General features: G+C 35.2%; 1 protein-coding gene and 1 long non-coding RNA gene across 2 annotated transcripts in view; both read right to left on the bottom strand.

The window, feature by feature from the left end:
• LOC134669766 (dystrophin-like) overlaps positions 1-25,512 on the bottom strand; it is a 428,308-nt gene that overhangs the window by 146,032 nt on the left and 256,764 nt on the right. The window lies entirely within an intron of this gene.
• On the bottom strand, positions 79-2,620 carry LOC134671592 (uncharacterized). Its single transcript, XR_010099234.1, has 3 exons — positions 2,548-2,620; positions 1,770-1,904; positions 79-820 (listed from the first exon to the last, which is right to left on the bottom strand). It is a non-coding gene; the product is annotated as an uncharacterized LOC134671592 (long non-coding RNA).

The following is a 25,512-nucleotide window of genomic DNA, read 5'->3' on the forward strand; positions in this document are numbered from 1 at the left end:
AGGTTTCCGCGGTCCACTTCGAGGGGTCCTAACTGTTAACTAGACGATTACGAGGCCAAATTTTAGGAGTATTTATTAAGGGGATATTTATTTATATATTTATAAGGGGGAGGGTACATTTTTGGTGCTAAGTGACGCAGGATGTAGTTTACCTGGATTACTACGGTTTTTCTAGAAATATCTATGTATAAGTAGCCTTTATGGCTTTTGTTGGCGTGAAAACGGAGTGAGTATGCTTATTTTTGGGTAGTTCTTTGGTGTCTTAAATAATAGTCGTGATACATTAATTTTATTATTCAAGTTATTATTTACACGTAGGAAGGTTTTAAATAAAAATCATGAAACATTAAATTTATCATTCCATAGTTATTATGTACAGATAGAAAATAAAACTCGAGTAGCTTATAAAATATAATGGTATAATATTTTATTATTATTCTATTGTAGTAAGGGTTACTCTCCGCAGTCGAAAACAACGTAGTTAGCTTATTTATTACAACACTATGTAAAATGACTGATAAACTTGTGCGAAGCTACTGTAACCTCACCAGGGGTATGCATTTATGCAGCCAACAGGCACTAATCTTCTCCAAAAATTCTAAATCGATCGGTAATTTGTATCTCGGACGCCATGATTATACGTCGACACATCGTTGGCGCGTTCTATCTCGGAGGTGGCGTCATCTCTTGACGAAGTTTAGGTACAACTACATTATTATTTTCACTCGTTCTCGGCGGTGTTAGGGATTCCTTTTCATATTTCTCAGCTAAAGATGTGTGTTATCACAACTATAAATCCATCTTCTTGTGTCATTGATATCTGAAAAATAAAGTAACAAAGTTAAAGTAGGTACATGTATACCAACAGTAGCGTTTATTACGGATATTTTCACCGAAAACGATCATTTGATTCTCTTTCACCTTAGATTCGTTGATAAACTAGTTTCGTCGCAGGTACCAATAACAATAATGAGATAAATAAATAAATAAATATATTCGGGGCAGTCCTTCACATTCAGGGAAAGGTTGTGCTGTTTTAGATACCACGCGGCGTAGTACATACTTGTAGGAATAAACACATACTTATAAAATAAACAAATAATGTCCATGACCCGTGATAGACGCGTCTGGCCCGTCTGGCAGCATTTGCAGGCAGGGTTTCTATAGATTGTGTTAGCACGCCGTTGCAAATAGACTTAAGATAATATTATCTAAAATAAGTATCTAGTTGTGTAAGAAGTCATGCTTTAGTCGAAAGTTATGGGGGCGTGTAACAGTTCATTTACACGGGAGAATACCAAGGTACAGGGGGCGTAGTTATTCTGCGACTTTCTTATTTCCCACTTTAAAAGTCGGCAAAGTTGTGCAAACTAGTAGAAATTTAGTGGAACATACACATGTTAGAAAATGTATCTACATACTTTTCGATACGGAACCCTAAAAGTCACAATATTTACCTAGATAAGAGCTAAAGTATGTGTAATGACTATTTATTGTTTTATCATTATAGTTTAAAGCCTCAGCGAGCTACTATGTGTGGCCTCCTCACTCATTTTTGAAGCTACACAATAAATTTCATTAAAATTGATAAGGATATGTTGTGTGCTAAGCACCTGGGTTAGCAGTGGGCATACATAAGCATATTTGTACTATACAAAGGTATATCATCATCATCATCGTTGCCTAGGATTACAGGACTGTTTTACTGACGTTACTTCTAAACCGTGTTTGATTGTGATCAAATAATAGTATACAGTTGGTTAAACTACCTAACGTGAAGAAAAACGGGGGGTTCAATTTTTTCTGTAGTACTCTATGTGTAGATAGCAGCCATTTTTGCAGCAACATTCTTGAGATGAAGCCAGCAAACAGGAGTCTTCATGTATCAGCAGTGTCTTGGTAGGCTGAAATAAGTTAGACACATACATTAGAAAATTCAGGTAAAATAAAGTAGCATAAGTAGCTTTAGATTTTCTTCTCCTTAGAGTCAGTTTTAGCTGGGCAATACGTCAACATTTTTCTTAAGACATCCATTCGCGGGGGCGCGATATTAATTTTAATGCGTGTGTAGTGTATTGAAATATGTGGGTACTTCAACAAAACCATTTATTCGGCGCAATCCATAGTATTATTACAGATGTTTTAAGTTAAATAAGTACAGCATTACATGTGCTCTCCAGAATTTCAACAATATTATCGGTGATGTAATAACATAGTAAAAATAGGTATAAATACATCCATAGAAGGAGAAGTATTCAAAATACAAAAAGTAGGCAGTACTTCATATTTTTCCAAAATTCAAAAAAAAGTTTGAGAATCTGTGCCTTGACTGACATATTTCCATACAGTTAGGTCACAAATAAGCTAGATTAAGTTTATTTAGTCAATAGAGTTAGAATAGGGTATGTAGGCTCATCACAATTTTCAACTCACCGCTCTTTCATCAAGAACTCTTCGCTCAAGCATTTGAAATATTAGTGTCCACCATAAATCATGAGTTGGTTAGTTTATAACGAGTTATGTATTTATATAATGTGAAACAAATACCTGTCATAAATGGAAGCAGTCGGTAGATGTACAGTGAAGGCACCTTGACACTCCGGGACAAAGTCAGCCTCCAGGTAACACTGAAATAGGAATTATGGAAAAGTTGGATAATGTAGGGTATATTTAAGAAATTCTACTTATAAGTCTCATTAACAGTGTTTATTATTTACTACAGGTAGGGTCATCACAGTTAAGAAAACAGAAAAAATAAAAATTTCAAGTTTTTTTGTAGAACAAATGGAAAAATTTCCACTTATTTATTAAGTAGGATTAAGTCTAGAAATTGCTTTTATACTTACTAGGGTAATGTCGAAGCACTCGGAGGGGCCTTTGTGGGCAACAATGGGAATTTGCTCCGCTCAGCTTGTCACCAGGTAGCGGGCAGTCATCGGAGTTGGTTTTGTTTGCTGAAAAATTAAACATACATAGTAAGTAATATAACTCTCAGTTTAGGGGTCCAAGCACATGTATAGGTAAACCAGAACTTTGGGAGTATTGTCAAGAGGGCGCTCGTTTTGAATTTTATATAGCAACAATTTGTATAGTGGGGACAATGGAAATTGGCAGATGATTTTTGTTTTATTCCGACAACTTTAATAAGTGCGAAGTTTGATAAGTGCGAAGTTTGGATTTTGGATATTTCTTCGGTTTTTACGCTTAAATGGCTGACTCGATTTAGATAAAATGAATAGCGTAAAGTCAATAAGTAAGCAAGAGTTATAAGTAAGAATTTATATTGATAATTTTACAAATTAAATTATTTAACGTACCAAATATGTTCTAAATCAAATTATTACAAGACATCAACCAAATCGTGACGACCTGACTATAGTGACATTTGTCCATAAGTTTGAAACTTACCCGTCAATTCAGATGCTAATTTCGTTATGTTTTCTAATGGAAGAAATTCCTCTCCCGCACGTTTTTTTTTCCAATAAATAACTATATACACTATTTACAACTTTTTCTCTGTAAAATCTAAAACTTTCGGCATAATTATTGCAGTCTAATAATAATTCACACGAAACTAGACAAAGCAATGTTTACATTGTCAATATTGACAACTATCATAGAGGGTAGATGTTGTCTATTATTAAAATTGTTGCCATTGCTAGAAATTAGTACCAACAAATTTCCGTAACATGGCGCACCCTCAATAGATCCTGGTTCACCTATACAATACAATATACAATACTCTTTATTGTACATCTCACATGCTCGTCATACATGCACTGGTCCGGGTTCACGGGTTCTGCTTTTTCATAGCTGCCACACTTTGTACACAAATGTCAAAAGCTGCCCTCATTATTTATACATAACAGTAAGGTTTATTGCAACAATAGGAATAATTATGGCAGGTCTAGGTTTATGTTCACATATTTTTATTTAAGTTACTAAACAACTACGGGGTAATTTCCAAGAGAAAGATACATATTTATCATCAATTGCCATTAACATGCAAAGAAACCGGTTTATTTTAGCTGACGTTATTATATAGTTATGGTTTTTATAATATATTGTATTTCCAAGTTCGAGAAACTTTTATTTCAGGAAAAATAATTTTAGCCAGACCATCTCTTAGAATGACAACATTTAAAATTCCAAGTACAGTAAGGGCAAGCCTAAGGGTATTTATATGGTAACAGGGTAGTTATACTTACTGTTTAGGGTCAGGAAACATTCACAACAACAACAAAATCAGCAAATGGAGTTTTCCACACCATAATTTCAACTTATTTCTCTTCGATAACAGGTTTTGTATAACAGCACAGGGAATCATTTTGATGTAGTTGTCAGCTTACTGAAACATCAAACATAGCTTTTAAATCTTATTGTAATACAAATAGTGTAGTGGAGGTCTAGTGGTATGTTTTAGGTTAGACAGTGTAAAACGAAAATCAACATGTTATTTTTTAAATACAGATTTTACTTTGTTCTCTTTCGTTTTTCAAAAAGAAATGCGTTTATGTTACTGAATAAAGAGTATGAAGAAGGAAATACAATCCACTAGGCGTTAGCATTATAAGTAGAACGTTGAAAGTGAAGAAACTAATGCTAGCCATTTACAGATATGATCGGTCAGGAAAACAAATTTAATGATAGGTAGGTCAAATTGCAAACAATTTTTTCCTGGTTGCAGATTTGCAAGTGTATTTAACAGGGTCTTGATAGCAGTAACTTGTCAAAAGAAGAAGCAAGAACATAATCTTACCTTGATTGTAGAAACGATTCCCAACTTTGGATTTATTTCACTGACACTGTCACACTCGCATTGTCGATACTTAGGCACGTAAAATAAATAAGTACGCTGGATCAGAAATACGGACACTAGGTTTCCTGACCATTTAGTTTTATGAAATAAGTAGAAGCAAATTCGTGTGATGATCTGAATTCCATTTTCTTCATCTTGTAGGTTCTTTGATAGATGGAAATCATTATGGACGCTCTCGCAGACTTTCTTTTTACCGTACCGTCTTTAAATTTAGCTCAGTGATATAATTTTTGCCTTGAAATTTGTTAAAGCATCTTTTTTGCAGGAAAAAAATACAACCTACAACGGAATTTAGGAGATTGACAGTTGGTAAAATTGCCATAGACAAAATTTCAGATCGCCAAATGTAGAAGTTGTAGAACATTCAGTATAGAATAGCTTTTGGTTTGGATCAATCAATAGATCGATTATTTAGTTTTTCACATTGTAAAAATGCGTTTTATCATTCAAATCATTCTTCATAAAAATAAAAACTTAAATGATAATATATAAGGGTTTTCATTTCAATTTTGTATTATTCACATAAATTATTGGACACTTGCTGAGTTCACTAAAATTCATTCATAGGTAAACAAATGAACCCGACCAACATGGGTAGGTTGTTTCGAGTATTGTAGGGGCCATTAGAGCGTGTTTTTGAATTTCGTCGCATTGCGTAAGCACACGGAGGCCCATTTGTGAAAACGAATTTACTTACACGATCGTAATGGTGGCGCTACTGTCACTAGGTGACAGAGCGGGATAGTATTATGTATTTTTCAGTGGGAGTAGCGGCGAAGGCGCTATTATTGTTTGTCCTTGTCACATTCTTGTGCAGTTGCTTATGTTTTGTCCCTCGCTGACGCACGCATATAGTGCATCTATAGGATACTACCATCTATGGCGGAAGATCATAGATATCGGAAAATAAATAGATAACGATTGTAATGGTGTTGCTACTCACAAAAACAATTTTTGAAGAGTTATTGTTAAATTTATTCGTATACCATTAGACATTAGAAATAGATAAAAGGATTAGTTCTAAAAATCTATAAAATAGAATACAATTCATCGTAATGTGCGGGGTTCAGTTATTTGTAATGAAGTGCAGTTTTTCACGCATACATTTTCGAGTTTGCCGCCTTTGCTACTGACGATCGTGGTTTGCCAAGTATAGTTTAAGAAAATACGTCTTTGTACTTTTTGACAGTTCTCGGAACTTGTGAACATGGAGTAGTTGTTTTTGTTTTTAAGTACTTGTAATCGTTAAATAACACTGTAGATTGGTTTTAATAATGGAATTCCTTATGTGAGACGAAAAAGAATCATTGTGAAGTTTAGTTTAAGTGCATCAACAACAAGTTAGGGCCATATTTTCTAGTCAAATCGTGTTAAAATAAAATATGTCGGAATCGTAAACAAACAACTTTGTTTGGACGAAATTGTGGTATGAGGCAGTGATAAAATGAAATGGATAGTGTTTTGGACGAAAATAAATGTAGATTCTACCCCGGGAAAGGTTCATAAATGAGTGCAAACGCGTATTCAAGTGAAAATTGGGTTATTTTATGTGCATTTTGCAGCCGCAAGTAACGAGTGCATTTTGTAAACAAAACGATAATCATGTGTTTTCCTGTAGTAAATCTATATTAAAATAGTGAAATAGTGTAGTGGGTGAAGTCTGTCAAGTGTAAAAATGGGTGGAAATAGTTCTATTTATCAAGGAATGTGCATCTAACATGTGAGTAGAAAATTTTGTCAAACCTGGTATTTTTATAGGTTATCTCAGTATATGAAATATTATCACTTGTTCACAGTATATAGGATTAAAATATAATTTTTCTAACGTTCCAAAATTTTAATATAATGCTCTTTTGATTTTTCCATTTACATGATTCTCGATTAATAGCGTTCTTCAAAGAATTTCGTGAAGTTTGGTTGTATGTATATGTGTAGATATTTGCGTACCGTTTTAACTTTCTATCTTATAATAAAAAAAAAAAACATGTTTGTAAGACATTTAAAAAATAAAAAAAAAATAATTTCAAAAGGCGATTGCTAAATTTGTCCAGTCTTTTAACACTTAGATAGCCTAGTGGTCTCGACGGTGGGCTAAAGTACGACATATAAATGTTTGAGGTCCTGGGTTCGAATCCCGCATGATGAAAGCGTTTTAAAATTTCATTTTTTTTGTGAATTGGTTTTAATAAATTAGACAATTTTGAAATTTTATTTGGATTATTTTATGGCTTTATTTTATTTAAATTATTTTTATTTGGTGGTCTATCTTTCTTAGTATCTTTTCTAAGTTGTTTTGGATATTATGTAGCTTAGTAGTAGAAACTGAAGATGGAGTTATGAATAAAAGATTTACGGTCAGTAGATTAAGAACACCTACTTAGTTCGTAAGAAATATAGATTGTTTAATATTATTATGTTTCGGGTTTTATGCTAAGTATGATCAAATTAAGTGAGTTAACGTGCGTTTGAATACAGAGATTACAGAGTACAGTGAAATTTCGGGATAATTGACTACTTTAGTCACATCGCTCGCTGGCAACCGAATATACGTGAGAAGATGATTGTGCTACCAATTTGTAGAAGATAAGAAGAGGAAGATTAGCTGCTAGTGAGATCGCGAGTAACAAGAATCATTGCTAACTTTTACAACCTTTATAAGAACTGCCGACAGGAATTTCAAGACGCAAGAGTAATTTCAAGATACAATATACCGGATAGAAGAAAGAAGAGGAAGTTATGAACGATCAATACACAGTTTATGTAAATTTAAAACTTAATCATCATCATATCAGTTTTTTTTTTGACGCTTTCTGCGGAGCATAGGCCTCTCTTTGAGTATGCCAATTTCAAAACGGTTTTTATTATATTCTAATATTTTTAATATAAGGTACATAGTTAAGATCAAATAAAATTAAGCCCAATGTTTCGTAAAGGGAAATTATTCTTGTATATTTCATAGATATTTTTATTTGGGGTAGGTAATGTAATAATATGGCATGTCAATTTAGGTCACTTAATGACGTTATTTGAGTATCATCATTTGAGTATGTTTTACAGCATTTATGGTAGTTTGCTAATGCTACATCAGGCGACGGGGTCGGTCGGCGCATACGTGGAAGCGTTCCTTCAATGCCAGGCTGGGGGTAGTTGGACTGAGTTAAAAGGGATCTCGGGAGCGGTTCTGGCGATATTGGGTCAAAATAAATAGCAAACAAAATTCCTGAAGTTAATGACAGATTTAATCGCTTAAGGCTCAAAATAATTAAAGGGTAGGCTCAGGATAAGTGCCAATAGTTTTTATTATCATATAGGGATAAAATTAAATGGGTTAATATTGAATCAAAACGGGATAGGGGTTGTTTTTTTTTAGTTTAAATGTAATAACATGTAGACTTAAAATTATTTTTATTTTATTTGGATTACTTATCAGAGTTTTGGCTGTCTGTTCAGATCGAAGCGGACCAGAGTCTGAGGAAGGAAGTATGAAGACTTGAGTGCTCAAGCTTAAAGTTATGAGTATGTTAGAATTTTTGTGTGAGATGTATATAAGACGATGGATGCCTAGTAGAGGAATGGACTTATGTGTTGTTAAGAATGGATCGGTGCAGATAGACAAAGGCTAGAGGGTAATCCAGACTAGATTTGTCGGATTTTGCTGGGAAACAAAAGGGGGGGCGGGGAATACACAAATAGCCAGAAAATTTTTATCAGTAGGTTAGAATCCATTGGATTAAGGCCCGTTCCAAATGGGTATTATTTTGTGGCTATATACTCTACAAGGTAATAAACCTCTTACGAATTCTACACACCTTGTCTTGGATGAGATATATTCGACATTCGACATATTATCATGGGCCGTGAGCGTCTAGAAGGACGAGGCCCTACTCAAGATTTAATTAAATATATATTTTTTTGTTTTCATTACTATACGTAATTATCATTTTTCTACTACTTGATCAAATGATTCTTAGGTTTAGGTCAAAATAATTTTGGTGTACCATATTGAGGTACCTAATTGTGTCAATTTTAAGTTTGTTTAATGAAAAAAAAAACACACCCAAACAAACTTAAAGGTCGGTATATTTTATTCAAGTATGAGACACGCACCAAGAAAACGTGGCTGAGGGTGATAAGGCAATGAAATTTGGTTTGAATTCTGGCAATGGAGCTTGAAAGCTTCGTACTTATAGAAATTAAAGGTCTCTTCGTTTCGCTTGGGAGGTTTTTGCTGCCTCATCTTATGCTCTTCTACGGAAGTGTGCGGCGCAAAGAGTAGAGACAAGAGTAATACTCGATGCACCGGGTTAAGCTGGCAAGGACGAGTTAACTATTAACTTATTAGATTCACAACCTAATATCTTTGGCGAAGCTTGGTGGCTGGGGAAAGAGCGGTCATGGTTCATTGACAGGATTCTGATGGCCTGATTTCAGAGCTGAGTCGCTAACAGTCATTTAGTATTGGAAAACACACCACACGTTTAAAAAGGGAGGGAAATTATCCGACTTATCTAGGGGAAATTGAAGTTTTTTATAAATTCCTGAAGTAATTCATAAAACACTTAAATTGGGGGCGGATGTGACTGGCCATATGCCTATTACGTAATATTAAGCTCATTTATCAATATAAAACTTACATTTTAGCGGTGAAGGAAAGCTTCCGGGAGCTTCCTTGCCGGTCGTGCGTTTACGTTCCTGATTTTCATTGAAATTTCTAAAAATGGTAACTCGAAGCACTTGATTTCATAGTCTAATCTTTATCACATGTATCCACAATTAGATTAATTGTTAATTGACTTAGTAAAAACAAAATAACGACAAGGATTTGTTTACGAAAACATTTGACAGTAAGAAAGGTTGTTTACGTTGACTTTGACAGGTATGGGCGAGGAGCCATTTAGGTATTGTTTTAAACCGCAAAATTCAAAAAGCGTGAGGTAGATAAAAGATTACAATAATTAAATAATTAATTTCTTATATATGTTTAAAAGAAAATAAACATTATTATGGAGGAAAATACGAAATACTTCAGTATGAACGTAATATTTGGAATCATAATGGGAAAAATCTTAACTCAAACATACTTTGGTTGTGCATGCGCGTACGTAAATACGATTTAAAACTACCCTCATCAGCATTTTATTGTGGATCTTAACATGTAGGACATAAGGTTTAAGTAAGAAAATCATATATGGCACCGATTAAGGTCATCATGGTTAATCAAGAGTAAACCTTAAAGTATGAGACATAGGAACTACGTGCAAAAACATGTCGAGAGTCGGCATTAAACGGTTTTAAGCTTTAAGTAAAGTATGTAAGACTTATATTTCGGTAAGGTAAGTGGGCATATTAAGGGACGGTGGTTTGTCTTCACTGAAGACAGGGTGAATGACCGAGAACAATGGGTTGTCTTCGCTGACGACATTTCTGTCCTTGCCAAGGTCATTTTTGTCGTCACTGACGACACTTTTGTCTTCGGTGAAGACAGGGTGAATGACCTTGGACAATGGGTTGTCTTCATTGACGACATTTTTGTCTTCACTGAAGACACTTTTGTCGTCACTGACGACAAGAATAATAGTATAAAAGGATTGAAGAGGGGCGATGCGAAGGAGTCTTTCACTAGCGTCCGGACCGACAACTGACTTTGGTTTTTGCATAGTACGCGGAAATTATTGGTGAGTAGTGGGGAAGCTCTGTCCATTTTGTTCTGAGTGCTTAGCTTTATCGAGATTAAGACGCAAGTCCCAAATCTCATAGAGTAGAACTTGGAATTGTGTCTTTGTTTTGGCATGGCGGAAATATGTGTTTCTGTTATGTTTGAACTTAGATATCATTGGATAGAGTGTGTCCACTTTGCTAATAGTTTTCTATAGGAGTTTTCAATAGAAATGTAGTTGTTTGGAAAGTGTTTATTTGACTTATATCTGAGAACTCCTAATTTTTATTATTTCATATGATTCAAAACCAAATCAGTGCCTAGACATACAGTTTAGTCTAGCCTTTCATCTGCTATCCTAACGGTGACAAACAGCGGATGGAAGGAGGTCTATTTTGTTCCAAGATGAGGGTTGTCTTGGGGTCTGCTTTTTATCAACATAGCAGACTTAAAACGTCTCCCTCCCTAGCTTTTCGATGTCCAGCTGTAGATGAATAGCAAGGGCGTCACGTGTGCGCCATCCGGGGTAACCTGGGCTTGCTTGAAATCTACAGTATTCGAAGGCTTTGTATTTTAAATATATTTATTTATACCAATTATATACACAATAGGGACCTGTCCTACCCGAGTAGCCACCCGGTCTTTGTACCAAATGCCTCGGGGGGGGGCAATAATACGAGTTGTTAGGTTGCAATCTCGGAGTCACTCGCCGAATGCTTAGCTTATATCTAATAGGGACACACTTGCGTATATTCCAAAGTACCAGGGTCGATGGTAAGTATGAACTGTGCTTTGGTTATACTAGAGTAGGGACTGAGGATAGGATTAATATGGTAGAATCGCACACTATTACTAGGGAATTAGGGTTTCTTTAGAGATTTAGGGTCTAAGATTGAAACGGCTGATATTTCTCCATTTATAACTTTCGAATATGTTTTCTTCATGAACCTATAATTTAACTGAGTAAAAGGGTATTCTCTATTTTTCTATTAAAATTCTGGTCGTCTGGAGTAGAGATGAAGTACTGAGTAATATAATCGGATTTTTAAGGTATTTATATAACAAATTCTAAAATATCAAATTGAGTTGTTAGGAAATGCAGTCTATTCTGAGATGGAATATCAAAGAATAGCTGTTTTAGGGAACCTTTGGTAGGCAAGAGTAAACCAGAGGATACTTTGAGTGGAATAATACTCATTTTGATATTCATAATTCGTTTTCAGTTTTCATAGTAAATTTAGTACTTTGTTTATACTACTAAGAGACCAGAAATACAGCTTATATTTAGTTTGGGGAATGGAAATGGGATTAATATCCCTTAGCTTTTGAATGTAAAAAAAGATTAATTTTGATGACTGATGAATATTTGGCACTTCTCTTCATAGTCATCTAGATATGCATAAGTTCCGAAGTGTTGGTAAAAGCCCGTCTGGCTAACAAGTTAGGGTAGGTGTTCCGTCTAACCTTGTTGACTGGACTAAGAGCCTTCTTTCCTGCATCGGGCATATGAGTAGCATTTTCGCAAGAAGCTGGTAGTTAATTTATAATCTTGTAAAGTTAGGGTGTAAGCGGGCATAGCCCAGGAATGCTACTTATATGTTATCCCGGAGGCTTAATAGGCGTGGCAGGTTTTTACCAACTAAATTTTTAAACTCATTTTATCAAGAATATATAACTTTCCTAATATTTTATATACTGCATACCATACCATTCTAATATTTTTAGCAATACCATTTATATTTTACCTTAGAACACGTTGAATATGCTGCGACAATAACTTAATAAAATATTCCTGAAAATGTTCTTTAATAACATAATAAATAATACTCTCAGTAATAAAATCTTTATTTTATAAACTAGGTAATAATAAAATAAAACAGAGTCCAAAATAAGCATTACTCATTAAAGGATCTAGGTTTCCGCGGTCCACTTCGAGGGGTCCTAACTGTTAACTAGACGATTACGAGGCCAAATTTTAGGAGTATTTATTAAGGGGATATTTATTTATATATTTATAAGGGGGAGGGTACAATGTATCTTGGGAACCGGAAAAATTTACTTGACTGAGAGGTTTTAGTAACTGATATATTTGGATACTGTGTTCATATCGCCTCTAATTGGTACTATTTGCAGCGGCGCTGCATTGACGAGGTAAATGTGACGTTGGGGTGCACAATATTAATTGGATCGCATTGTTGCACCGATGCGTTACTTGCAGAGTTAGGTGCAATGTGCAAAGCGCATTTCAGCAAGGATCGGTGAGTATATATACATATATGTCTCCATTCAATATAATATAATAAAATCTTTCAATAGAATTTTCGTCCCAAATAATATTTAATCCCAAAAAAAATTTCTAATACAAAATTCAAGGCACTCTGTTATACCTACACATTTTTTAATGGTCGAGGCGGCATTCGAAGCTGCTTTCTTCACATTAGCCCATCAACATTATAAAAAAAAAAAAAAAACACTACATTTAAAACTTACCTTCTCAAAATGCTTGACCTCGGCGAGCAGCACAAAATTGATATGAATAAACCTGGCATCCTCACAGGACCTCGCTTTGATCCTGTATCCCGGCTTATTGAAGTAGTACCTATAACCCGTATACTCCGAACTACTAGTGTCCACTTTCAGGGCACCTTTAAAGTCCCAGTCACCGCCACAACCATAACACAATCCTTTGGTAACGATCCGCTCCCAGGTTTGCGAAGGCCAGGATTTCTTGGGACCGTCCCCACCAGGGGAATTGCCCTGGCGAGGACGTCCCGGCCATGTGCCCGAGTTCTGTGGAGGGCTTAGCCCGTGTAGACTTCTTTGCAGTTTCCACTCTTCGGTGCTCCTGTTGTCAGCTGCGGGACGCCAGCGCCATTTTGAAATCACTCGTGATGTTTTGGCGGTTTGGTCAGTTAGTTCGTTCGCTCATGTGTCGTTTGTCGATGGTCCGTTGGAGGCATGGAGCTGGGAGACGTTTGTTCAGTTTTGGCATTGGTTTTGGTGGTAAAGATGTGTCAACGGTGTATGGAAATTATAAATAATTGGGTGCAAAATGTTTCTAAAAATATTTGAAGAATGAACCTGAGAAAATTCCATAAGAGACTACTATTACTTAATGTCTAAGTGTAAATGTTCTAATATGATTCGATATAGTAAAAAAGCTGTTTTCTAGCAATAGGTCATTTTTTTGTCAACAAAGCGATATTGCTGTACCTAAAGTACAATTAAAGAGACCTTTCTATCAACAGGAAGACGCTAGACGCTATAAAAAAAGTAAAATAAGGTACTTTTTGTTGATCAAGATCAAGCATGTAAAGAAACGATGATAAATCTTCACGGGCTTTTAGAAATATGATTCCAGAATGTTCAGTCACCTAGATCCCTTATAACATTGTTAGAAGTTCATAACGCTTGAAACAAGAAGCAATTAAGCGGGAGTGCGCCCTCGTAATGCAATATAAAACTCCACAGAAATTCTGCCAACTTCCAACGCGGAAACTTTTAGCAAAACAGTAAAAATAACGCTAACAAAGGACAGCCAGCAACGTCTAATAACTTGATACTCTACTTATTAATTAAAGGAAACTTTAGCGAAAAGCCTTTTGAAGAAATTCCTAAATCATCGGCTCGCCCTTCAGCCTGGCAATCGGGGCCTATTAATCAAATAACAGTGTGATTAATTAGAAAATCAGCAATTAGGCTGAAGCAGGAATTTCGGAAGATGTGGGTAGGATGAAATTTGAATGCTGAAGTTTGATTGATAGTAAGGCAAACGTTAATGATAATTCTCAACAGAAAATTTCTGTTAAAAGTTAATTACATATTGCAGATGTATTACCTATTTAGAAAATATAAGATATCTTCCTGATATCCTAATTTCCGAAATAAAGAGACAGAGGAAACACAAATCATTTATTTTAACCCTTAATCAAACGGAACACTTTTTATGAGATTTTTGAAAACTAAGAATGGTTTTTAGGTAATTTGGGTGCGTAGATTACGAAAAAATATATAAAAAGAATTTTAGTGGGGGGGAAAGGAGGGTTTTGCGGTGGGAAATAATTTCCCGTTATCCGTTACGGAATAGCAAATTTTGAATGAAGTGGAAAATAGTTTCCCATTGTCCGATACGGTTACGAACTTTTTACTAATTAGTAGCTCCCCCCGGCTTTGCTTGGAATTCAAGTATGATCCTTTAACGTTGTCTTCAAAAATCAAAGAAATAAATAAAAGAAAAAAGAAAACAAAAACAGGCACAGATTTTTTTGTGCAACAGGCAAATGGGCATATATTTTTATTTATGGAAACCAATTAAAATTTAGGTGGAGAACAAACACTGGGAAATAATTTCCCACTTGATAAAACCTACCAATTTTTTTGTAAATCGTACTTTCAGGAACAAACAATGGGAAATAATTACCCACTTACTAAAACCTTAAAATCTTGGCTAAATCATATCGTTATCACAATTCCTTTCAAGCAAAACACAGGAAAAATAAGTCTAGTTTATGATAGTATTCAGTGTATGCACTTACAAGATTTTTTTTCGCACTTAACCTCAAAACACTAAAAAAATTGTCGTTATTGCAAAAAAAATCACAACAACTGACATTGACTTTGACGTATGGTCACAAATGGCGGCCATTAGAAAAGTGTTGCCATTTTTCAAATTCAAAATGTTACTAAGATTTTAAATCTGTATGGTTGCTGGTATCGCTGAGTGCTGCCTTTAAAAAGATAAAAAATATTTTGTAAATTAAAATGAAGTGGGAAATAATTTCCCGATATTTGATTAAGGGTTAAAATCAAAACGTCTAAATTGTTTAAACTAAATTTGGATAAACATAATCGTTTCGACATATATCGTGAAATGAATCTATACCTAAACTGAAAATCAAAAAGTCTCACGCAAAAATCAGTCCCCAAAATCGATTCACTGAACAGCATAATTTATAATGTAATGAATTTTCCGTTTAAATGTCCGAAATCCTCGAAAGTAGAACGCTAAGGATAGTAAATTTTGTAAAAAGTCCAAACCAGTCAAGCGAAAACGCAAACCATTAGGCATAATCAGAAGGTAACCATTAAAACATAACGGGCAACTCGAAACAAAATGAAAATTGAAATGATCTACTTAAGATAAATGGATTGCGGAAACCATGTCCGAGGCTGGTAATGCTGAGTAATCCATCTTGGGAGAATCTGATGATGTAATCTGTAAAGCTGTGGATTAATTTCTTATTGTGAGCCTAATGATACAAAGAACTGCTCGCTTTGTTTGGATTATGCTTAGCTCCTTGAAGGATTTCAGAATTTGAAATAGCGGTTTTGTTATTCTGTGGGTGTATGGATTTGAAAATATTTGAAGTGCTTCAGATTCATTAGTAGATTGAATGATATAGTTTGTTGTTTTATAAGAATATAAGGTTTTATCTTTTTTAATAACTCAGGGAAGATTGAAGCATAAATACTATTGTAAAATGATTGAATGTAAAACTATATCAAAGTTTTTTAAATTACAAGTTTTAAAGCAATCCTGAAGCTAAAGATAATTTTCTAAACTTTCTCAGAACAACAATAACATCTAGTTTCAACTTTAAAGAGCTAAAAGTAGCATATGCCAGCCTGACAGTTCTCGGAATTGGATGAAAGTTTTCGACAATTTCAACTGTTTAATTTAAAACTTCGCATCCAAAGCAATTAAAGAGGGTAATTTAAATGTCCAACAAACACATCTAGGACAAAGAAACAATTATTTCGGTACAAACCCGGTCTGTACTAATTATGCCGGTTTTGGAAGAACGCCAGAGCATCTCCTTTAGGCTACGGGGTTTAAGAGATTCAGTTTTTAGTATTTTCTATAATTGGAAGAACTAATAATTGGCCTGGACAATTGGACTTCTTGAATTTTTAGTTAGCCTATGGAATTAAGTTCTGAATACTTAAATTGACATCTACATAGAAATCTTGGGGGCTTAGAAGATACTTTTGATAAGTAATACAAATGATAGAGCTTACAATATAGTTAGATAAGCTTCTATCTTTTGGCAAAGTTAGTCACTGAACTGAATATTTTAGCAACGCTTTATAAAATCATGTTAGTCCTTATTTACTTCTAAACTTTCTTAGTTTCTGCAATAAGATCCAGCGGTCGAAAATACACCGTATTTCTATCTGAAATGGGTTCGCAAGGGACTGCGGGCTTCAATGCACAATTTTATCTTTTCGACGCCATTTGAACGAATGTTTAGAGCATGCCTTCGAGTTGTCTTGAACTTATTCTAAACATTCAACTAGTAACAATTTATTTTGAGCGCAATTTAAGTAAGAAATACAATATTGAACTAAAAATATGTGCACCCGTTATTTTTTTTCTGTAGAATATCTACATGATACATTGTTGTACTTATTTTCTTAAGATATGTTTTTTTTTTGTTTAAATGCGTTTAAAATAATCAACCACACATTTGAAATTGCCATTGATTACAATAAAAACGAATACCTTTAACAAAATCATCACATGACATCAATAAGAGCGCAATTAATTCCTTAAGAATATTTAATGAAAAATTCCCGCCCGCCTCCTAAAAGAATTTACCGCGGGAATTATATCCCGGGAATTTCCCGGCGGGAATATCCACGAGATTCCATTAAACGTGACGCGGGACCGGATTTCTTCATTTCCGAGGGGGCCCTAAAAGGCTGAGCGATACGCATTGTGGGGCCGAGGTTTGAAATGGTTGGGCTAATTTTCAAATGGGTTTGAGCTGTGGGCGCGAATACCTGATGCGTGTTTAAATAAGTAAGTAGGTATTGAAATGAGAACCAAAGAGAAAATCAAATCCAATAAGAGCATTCCATATAAATAGGGTTTTTTGCTATCACTGACCAAATTCTAAGGGGTGAATATGTAGGTAATGCTGAACAACGTTTACTATGGGTCTAACCCCGAAATCGCAAACAAAAAATCTGCTGTTCTATAGGAAACATACCTACGCAACTATGAGATTTTTTCTCTCTATCAAAATTTCTTTGGGCCTCGATATTCTTGTACTTAGTAAGTACTACTTACCTACATAACTTAAATCAAAATATAATATTATGTTTTCCCGCCTCTAAATACCCTATTTTATTACGTACTTATATACCTAATGCAAACCAATCTAAATTTTCTCCTCCCGTCTACCGATAAAAAACCGCTAAAAACGCTTTTCAAATCTAAAACCACCATCTCCAGACTTACGAAAGCGATGTCCACTTTTTCTATTTACTACGTGGTGGATGGAATATTAAAGTTTCCAAATATAAAATCAGATCTGGAGCGGTATTTGGATAGTAAAAATCCATTAATGATTTGACATGCATAGGATATTAGCAGACATCGTAAAATTTATAGCATTTTCAGTGCAGCGGAGTGGTGTTAACGGAATTGGCATAGATAATTCCAACTGAAATGGTAAATTAAGGTTAATATTAACGTAATTAACGCTAATTAAACATTAGGGTTGAAATTGTTTATACCAATTCCGCTAACACCACTCCGCTGCACCGAAAATGCTATAAAATTTACGATGTCTGGATATTATAGGTATTATTGCATCACGTTCGCGCTTGTTTAGAGTCCTTCTAACTTTGCACGGACTTAAATACATACATACATATAATCACGCCTATTTCCCGGAGGGGTAGGCAGAGACCACGGATTTCCACTTGCTACGATCCTGACATACCTCTTTCGCTTCCTGCACATTCATAACATTCCTCATGCACGCTTGAATGGAACAAAGTGAGGGAGTGTCATTATAAATGTCGTATTTTCAAAAAAAAAAGACATTATCAAACATTACCACACTTTGACATCGCAAATGCTATGCTAGAGTAGTCCAACACTTCTAGTGCCGGCGCTATGCAGAGTTAAGAGTAATCATATAAAAATTTTAAAATCTGAATGCCACTCCCGCTGTCGACAGGAAATTCGATTGTGGATGAAGGGTGTAACATCCGAGAGTGATCTTTTCGAAGATCGAAGACAACATTTTCGACTCTATCACAATGGAATAGAGTGAAAAATCGCATATTGTTGTTGCCTTAATCTATATTTCTTATGTGAAAATATTTTATTTAAAAGTCACACTGGATTTTGGCTGAAAAGACGTATTTTATTATGTTTTATGTTAGACGTTTTCATACAACGGAGTTATAAGCAACTTATTGAAATTTGCGGTATTTCTCTACTATTACTATTTATTTTGTAATCTACCGAATTCCAATGTTATAGAAATATGAATTTTGCAATACGAGTAGATATTTTGTAAGAAAATTTTAGTCTTTACTATACTTACTAAGTATTTACTACTATTTCATCGTTAGAGTTATCAAGTTATCCAGTAAACAGTCTTGATATTTTTATTTTGAAAGTTACATTTAACTTATACTTAAAGTGCGCTTACAATCAATTCTTAGAACGTTTGTAGAAGTTCAAGATAACTCAAAGATATGCATTAAACTTTCGTTCAAATGCCGAAACCTATACAATTAACGACGAAAATCATTAAAACACTTATTCGATCATTCTAAAGTTAAAATAAAAACGAATCCAGTTACTAACAGTTAATTCCGTACGATTGTAGCCAATATATACTTTTTTCTTCTAAATATTGCCTATGAAATTTTAAGCACGAAAATTACACAGAATATAAAATAGGAAGATGAGCCACTCTCAAAATAAACGCCTTAAAATATAGCGATATTTTATAACAGCATGATATAGTGCGGCCGCATAATGAAGTCGACATTATAACGTTGTAAGGAGTTTATTTAGGAGCTAAATTATTACACTGTGGGTTTAATTAAATTGGTCTTTGTCATAGTTAAAGGTGTTGCGAGTTTTGATTTTTCAGCTGTTTAGTTGTTTATCCGAAATTGGTTTATGATTTAATATAATATCCAAACTTTTTTCTCTTTAGAGATTGGTTTTCGAAGACAAATTATAAACAAACATTTTTGAGACAACGGAAATACACACATTGAAATAGTAAATATCTACGCTAGCTGAAGACAGACATCATCATCATCGCCTTCTTGGCGTTGTCCGGGTTTTTCCCGGGTACCTCCCGTTTCCTATGCAGCGTCACTAAAGACTAAGCAAGGTCGTCAATATACAAGTTATAGACGACTTCAAAGTGTTCATAATAGCCAACCAGCATGCATCCATTTCCACTGTCGTCTACTAAACTCCAGACTAAATGATACACGACGTTGAGCGATTGTCAATAAAACAGGTACCGCAAAATGGGGTGGTTTGGGTGAAATTTGACTTTCAAACCTCGATAAACTTTTATTTTTACATGTGAAAACTGAATGGTGTATATAATAAATGGTTCGGACGTTTGTATTTTAGTTTGCATTTTATTTTGGGTAGTTCCATTTCATAACGTTGACGATAAAGAGGAAAACCCACCTCACCCCGTAGTGCCTCGTATTTGGGGTGAGAGGGTTTTTCATACAAAGGTGATTTTGGAAGATTGTTGGATCGATTTTTTTTTATTATGCGTAGTACTACCATTTTAAATTGGAATACATTATTTTTATAGCAGTAGCCTTAAAATCTTTTCTCACCCCCCTCTCAAACCTTCTCTCCCCATTCATAACCCAACTCTCCCCGCGAAACCTACTCACCCCGTTTTACGGTACTTAAGTTGAATATCTTCCATGTGTATTAGCTGCAAGCTGGAGGCGGAGTAAACGGGGAAGTCGTTCAATAATTCAGTGGAATCAATTGGGTGATACAGCGGAGAGAGCGGCAGAGGGTTCGGTTTATTAAAAACCGCCTGTGGTAAGTTGGAATGAAAGCAATGTGGTAATGGATGAAAGTGACAAAATTTCCTTAGCAGATTGGTAAGGTGAGTTAGGTAAGGAAAAGCTCGGAATAGAGAGCTAAGAAATATTCTGTTTTTGATATCAAATATTGAAAAAATACTTTTTGTATCTATACAGTGTTTTAACGTTATTCAAAGTTTCCACACTTATTGGCCCCGTCGTGATTTTTATCCTAATATGTATACTTAATTGCAACGTCGAGGCTATCTAAATCTGCCACATCAGCGCCCGTTTAGACCCTTACGGTCGATAACAATAGGTGCCAACGCAAAATCCGTCTAGAACGAGTGCACCGCTCTGAAGCTTCACAGAGTGCGTTATTTTCCTAAGTGGCTCCTTTATTGTAAGCTATGTCCGGGATAAAGTCAAGACTGGTCCGACAGCCAAGGCAATCAGTTCTTCCCCGGATACATTTATTATTCACCGCTGTTCGGGAGGCGAATGTGATTTCTTCCTATTTCCGGAACATATGGGAGTAGATTTAGAGAAAAAGTTTATGGGTCGTACACAAAAGGAAATGTCCCTTTTTGCAATAGCGAACTTGGTATGTCAGTTTAGTTGTACACTGCTACCATGAGTTCACATTGCCTCTCGATCGCACCAATACAACAGTGCAAGTGAGATGAACTCTGCGATCGACTTCACGCAGTCGCTAGCGTAAACGTCAATTGTCAACTCACAATAGCCGTACTTAACTATACCTACACGCACGTGAAGATTCCCGATTTTTAACGACTGGTTAGCGTAAATCACAAAAGTGAAAATGAATGTCCATCATTTTCATTATAAAAACGTGACATGAAGGCATCATATAATGCCTTTATGAAAGGACTAGCTTCCGCCCGCGACTTCGTCCGCCTGGAATGATGATGACCCTGTCAAAAACTTCTACAGTTTCCCATATACTTTCATAAAAAGACGAGTAAATACAAAACTTTTGGCAAGACTGTGGCTTCCCAAGCCCACCGCCGTCGCACGGATTAAGCAAACATACTCTTTATATAGAAATGACAATTTCTGTTATACTAATGCCCTCAAAGTACGAAGTTCAAAGGCTTATCGGCTTTAGGATGACGGCAAGAGTCGCGGTGAAGTTATTAGAGCAGGTTACTAGGAGTATTTTTATTGGGTATCGTCGTATGACATGATATTATGGGGTTAAAAATTACAAAAAAGTTTTTTGATAAAACAAGGACTGTAAAAAATTTATTTAAAATGTAATTAATACATTTAGAATGTAAATATTATTATTTTAGTACTAGCTTATCTTTTCTCAATGCCCGCCCAAATATCTACTTTAGTTGATATTTTCTTTTAAATTATTCAAAATACCTACATCGAATTTGAAGATACATTTCAGAGTCGAAATAACCTTTTTATTAAAATGTATGTAACATTAAAAAGTATCATAAAATTCATAAAAACCGAAAATAATAACCATGCCAGCTAACACAACAAAATACTTGTTACTAAAATACTAGGTATTATCTGACCCTACATTGCAAAGCCAAAGTTTCCCATTGATCAAGACTCTGATTGCAGGATTTCTTATCGGGACGTCGTCGAGTTTCCAACACTCGATACTGTGTTATTTTACAGTAGCAAGTTGGGAGTTTGTGGCAGGATCGTGATTATCTTCTGAACAACTGGGGGTATTAGCTGCTCTAGCTAGTTTGAGATAAGAGAGTTCAGTTGTAGTTAATGAAATGATCGATCTAAGGACAATGGTGGGAAGACCGTCTATCAGGCAAGTTCGTCTACAAGACCTCGTTGTATTTTGTTTGAATTATGATAATATGTATTACTCGTTTTTTGTACAATTTTTCGTGTGTTCCTCGGACAAATGGCACTTATGATCAAGCATTGTGAAAGTAATTAAATTAATTATTTATAGCTTGGCAGTACGCTTTTATGTGTTAGGGGGCCCACTGATTACCAGTTCGCCGAACAATATCAGCCTGCCAGTTGTTCGGATAGTCTGTCATCTTTTGCGTTTAACAGGCTGATATCGTCCGGCGAATTATTACTTTACTGACGATTTTTAGGGTTCCGTGCCCAAAGGGTAAAACGGGACCCTATTACTAAGACTCTGCTGTCCGTCCGTCCGTCCGTCCGTCTGTCTGTCACCAGGCTGTATCTCACGAACCGTGATAGCTAGACAGTTGAAATTTTCACAGATGATGTATTTCTGTTGCCGTTATAACAACAAATACTAAAAACAGAATAAAATAAATATTTAAGTGGGGCTCCCATACAACAAACGTGATTTTTGACCGAAGTTAAGCAACGTCGGGCGGGGTCAGTACTTGGATGGGTGACCGTTTTTTTTTTCTTTGTTTTGGATTAAATTTTGCTGGTTTGGAGAGCTCACTATTCTGGGCGGAATAAATACCAAATATCAATTTAAGACAAAAATAATGTACCAATGTTACCATTAGGGTCTCCCCAAATATATCGACGCGCATTCGGCAAAAGCCGATAGGAAAAAGCTTTATGTCCACGCAATAAGAGCGAAGAAGCCGACGACGCGTCGGCCGGCGCCGGCCGATGCGTGCCGAGCCGAACGACGACTTTTTCGCTCTTATTGCGCGGAAATAAAGCTTTTTCCTATCGGCTTTTGCCGAATGCGCGTCGATATATTTGGGGAGACCCTTAGGTACCACCAGTTTCTCAGGTAACGTACGTCAGGCTTAGTACTGTTATACTTAGAATAATATCTGCTTGTTAAGAATTATTTACGTACCGTTGTTTTATATAAATCGATACAGAATGTATTTCCTTAACCAGGTAACTCGGTGTGGCTATGACGGCGAACGAGTTTAACCGAAGTTTACTTACTTAAGAACATATCTTGGTAATATAATTTGCTGGAAATGACTATTCTCTTTTTTAAGATTTTGATGTGTGTCAATGGTCTTATAAAAGAGGATGCCAAAGATCGTGCAAACGGTACTCCGATGCAAATATTGAGAAATGCATCGTGTGTTTTAAGGAAGCGTCTGGGCCAGTTAAGTTAAAGCTATACAATACACTACATTTATTTTTAGATTTGGGCAATAGGGATGTTTCCTCTACTTAAAATAAATTATTTCACATCGTACACGGAATAATAAAGCACCAGATAATAATTAGAAAAACATAGGCAGCAGTTATTTTTAAGCACTATTTCTATTTAATATATCGGATTGAAATATAAAAAGTAGGTGAGTTGACTGTGACGTCACTACATTCGTTTTCATATAAATTCCATATTAGCAAGTCGTTTTGACAGTTCTAAAAAAGAAGCTGATTTGACTAGTAGGAATGTAGCCTATTATGATATTTCTACGAAGCTCACGAATCACGAGCTCTTTTAGATCTTAATAGGAGAAATCAATTGGCTATTTCATACCCACCTTCAGCTAAATGCAAATGTTTTCTTAGAGACATTTTTTTTTCTCGATTTTTTTTTAGTTAGTTAAAAATTTATCTAATAGTCATATTCCGAACCGCCTTGATTTACCTCGCAACTTTCCTTCTTTAAGACTTTGTGAAGGCATTTCCAGTATTTCTAGCATCCTTGACAGTAATTAAGTGCGGCGTGTTAATAAATTGGCAGTTTGTGAACGAGATGGATCACCGGCGGGTTATTGGGCCAATAGGGCTAATTGAAATTTCGCCCATCTTGGCAGGTGAAGGGTTAAGAATATGTCTTTAAGGACATTTTATAGACGGCTGAGGAAGGAAGAAAGACGTTCGAGTTTATGCTATATTTTATGTTTATTTATTGGGCCACTTTGTTTATTGGGATAATTGAAATTTTGCCCATCTTGGCAGGTGAAGGGTTAAGAATTTATATGTTGAGAAGGACATTTTATAGACGGCTGAAGAAGAAAGAGTGACATTTACCGGATTTTCGAAGATGTGTGTCAAGTGTTATAAAACTTATATAAATGTTGACTTGGCTCTGCTGCCTAAATTTCGGCATTTATGCCTGTATTGATTTTGACGATCACTAAATACACCCTATAAAACAAAGTCCCCCGCCACGGCACTCTGTTTATGTGTTTGTATGTTCGCAATAAACTCAAAAACTACAAAACGGAAAAATGGAATATTGAGCGTTGCGAGGGTTTCAAAGCACGAGGGTTAAACAAAATTTGCCCTCGAGTGAAACACAAAATGTTTCACCACAGCAACCCGAAGCAAATATTAAATGTAAAATTTCAATTAAAATCAAATCTAAATGAATGTTATTTTTATTAAATAATTATCATCCAAAATCATCATTTAAAAGTCAATTCTACCAGAGCAAACACAAGAAAACAACTCAAAATTTGCCTCACTTGTGAATAAAATGCAACTTTGCTTTCAGTTTTTGAATTGCATAGTAAGCCTTTCCGAGCTGGTGTGGTGAAAAAGTCTTAGTTGTATAGTTGTACGCTATTAGTAGAGCTTTGTATTGTCATCATTGATAGTAAATCGCAAGTTTTCCTTAATGTTTGTGACCCAATTATTTAGTATGTACTAGAAGTGGTTCTATTATGTTAAGCATAGTTTAAAACCCGCATAGCAGCTTGTCTGTTCGCTAATGCTTGCTAAAAGCTGTTTTAAAAGCTCGCAGAACAAAAGCTGCACCGACACACCTCGGCTTAACATTGCGTGCTACATTACCCCGGTAAGCAACAGAAAATTATACGTTTTAAACTTTAAGGTAAATATCTACTAGCTTTAATTAAAACGTTTAAACTTTAGCCTTTTGAACAACTTTGTCAGTAGAAAAAGGCGCGAAATTCTAACTTTGTATGGGACCATTTTATAAAATATTCTACTGACGGAAATGGCTTGACAGACTATTATTCCGAGTATGCCGAAAAATGATCGTCACAAAGATCGTGTTTGGAACGATTTTTATTTTGTCGATTTTTTTTCGTTATATTTGGATCCAATTTAGCTGGTTTGAAGAGCTCCTAATTCTGGAGGGAATGAATACGAAATCAAAATTTGTCGTCAAATTTTTGTACCCGACTGTATCGTAACTTTGACTGCTTTTTACTCTGTTTGATGGATATCGATTAAGTACCTGAAACAAAAATAATATACATTGTAATTAATTATATAGTCAACTAAACAAGCATAAAATCACATATTTTTGTGCATTTTTTAAGCATCTTCCTTT

This window comes from Cydia fagiglandana, chromosome 1 (assembly GCF_963556715.1).
Source record: "Cydia fagiglandana chromosome 1, ilCydFagi1.1, whole genome shotgun sequence".
NCBI lineage: Eukaryota > Metazoa > Arthropoda > Insecta > Lepidoptera > Tortricidae > Cydia > Cydia fagiglandana.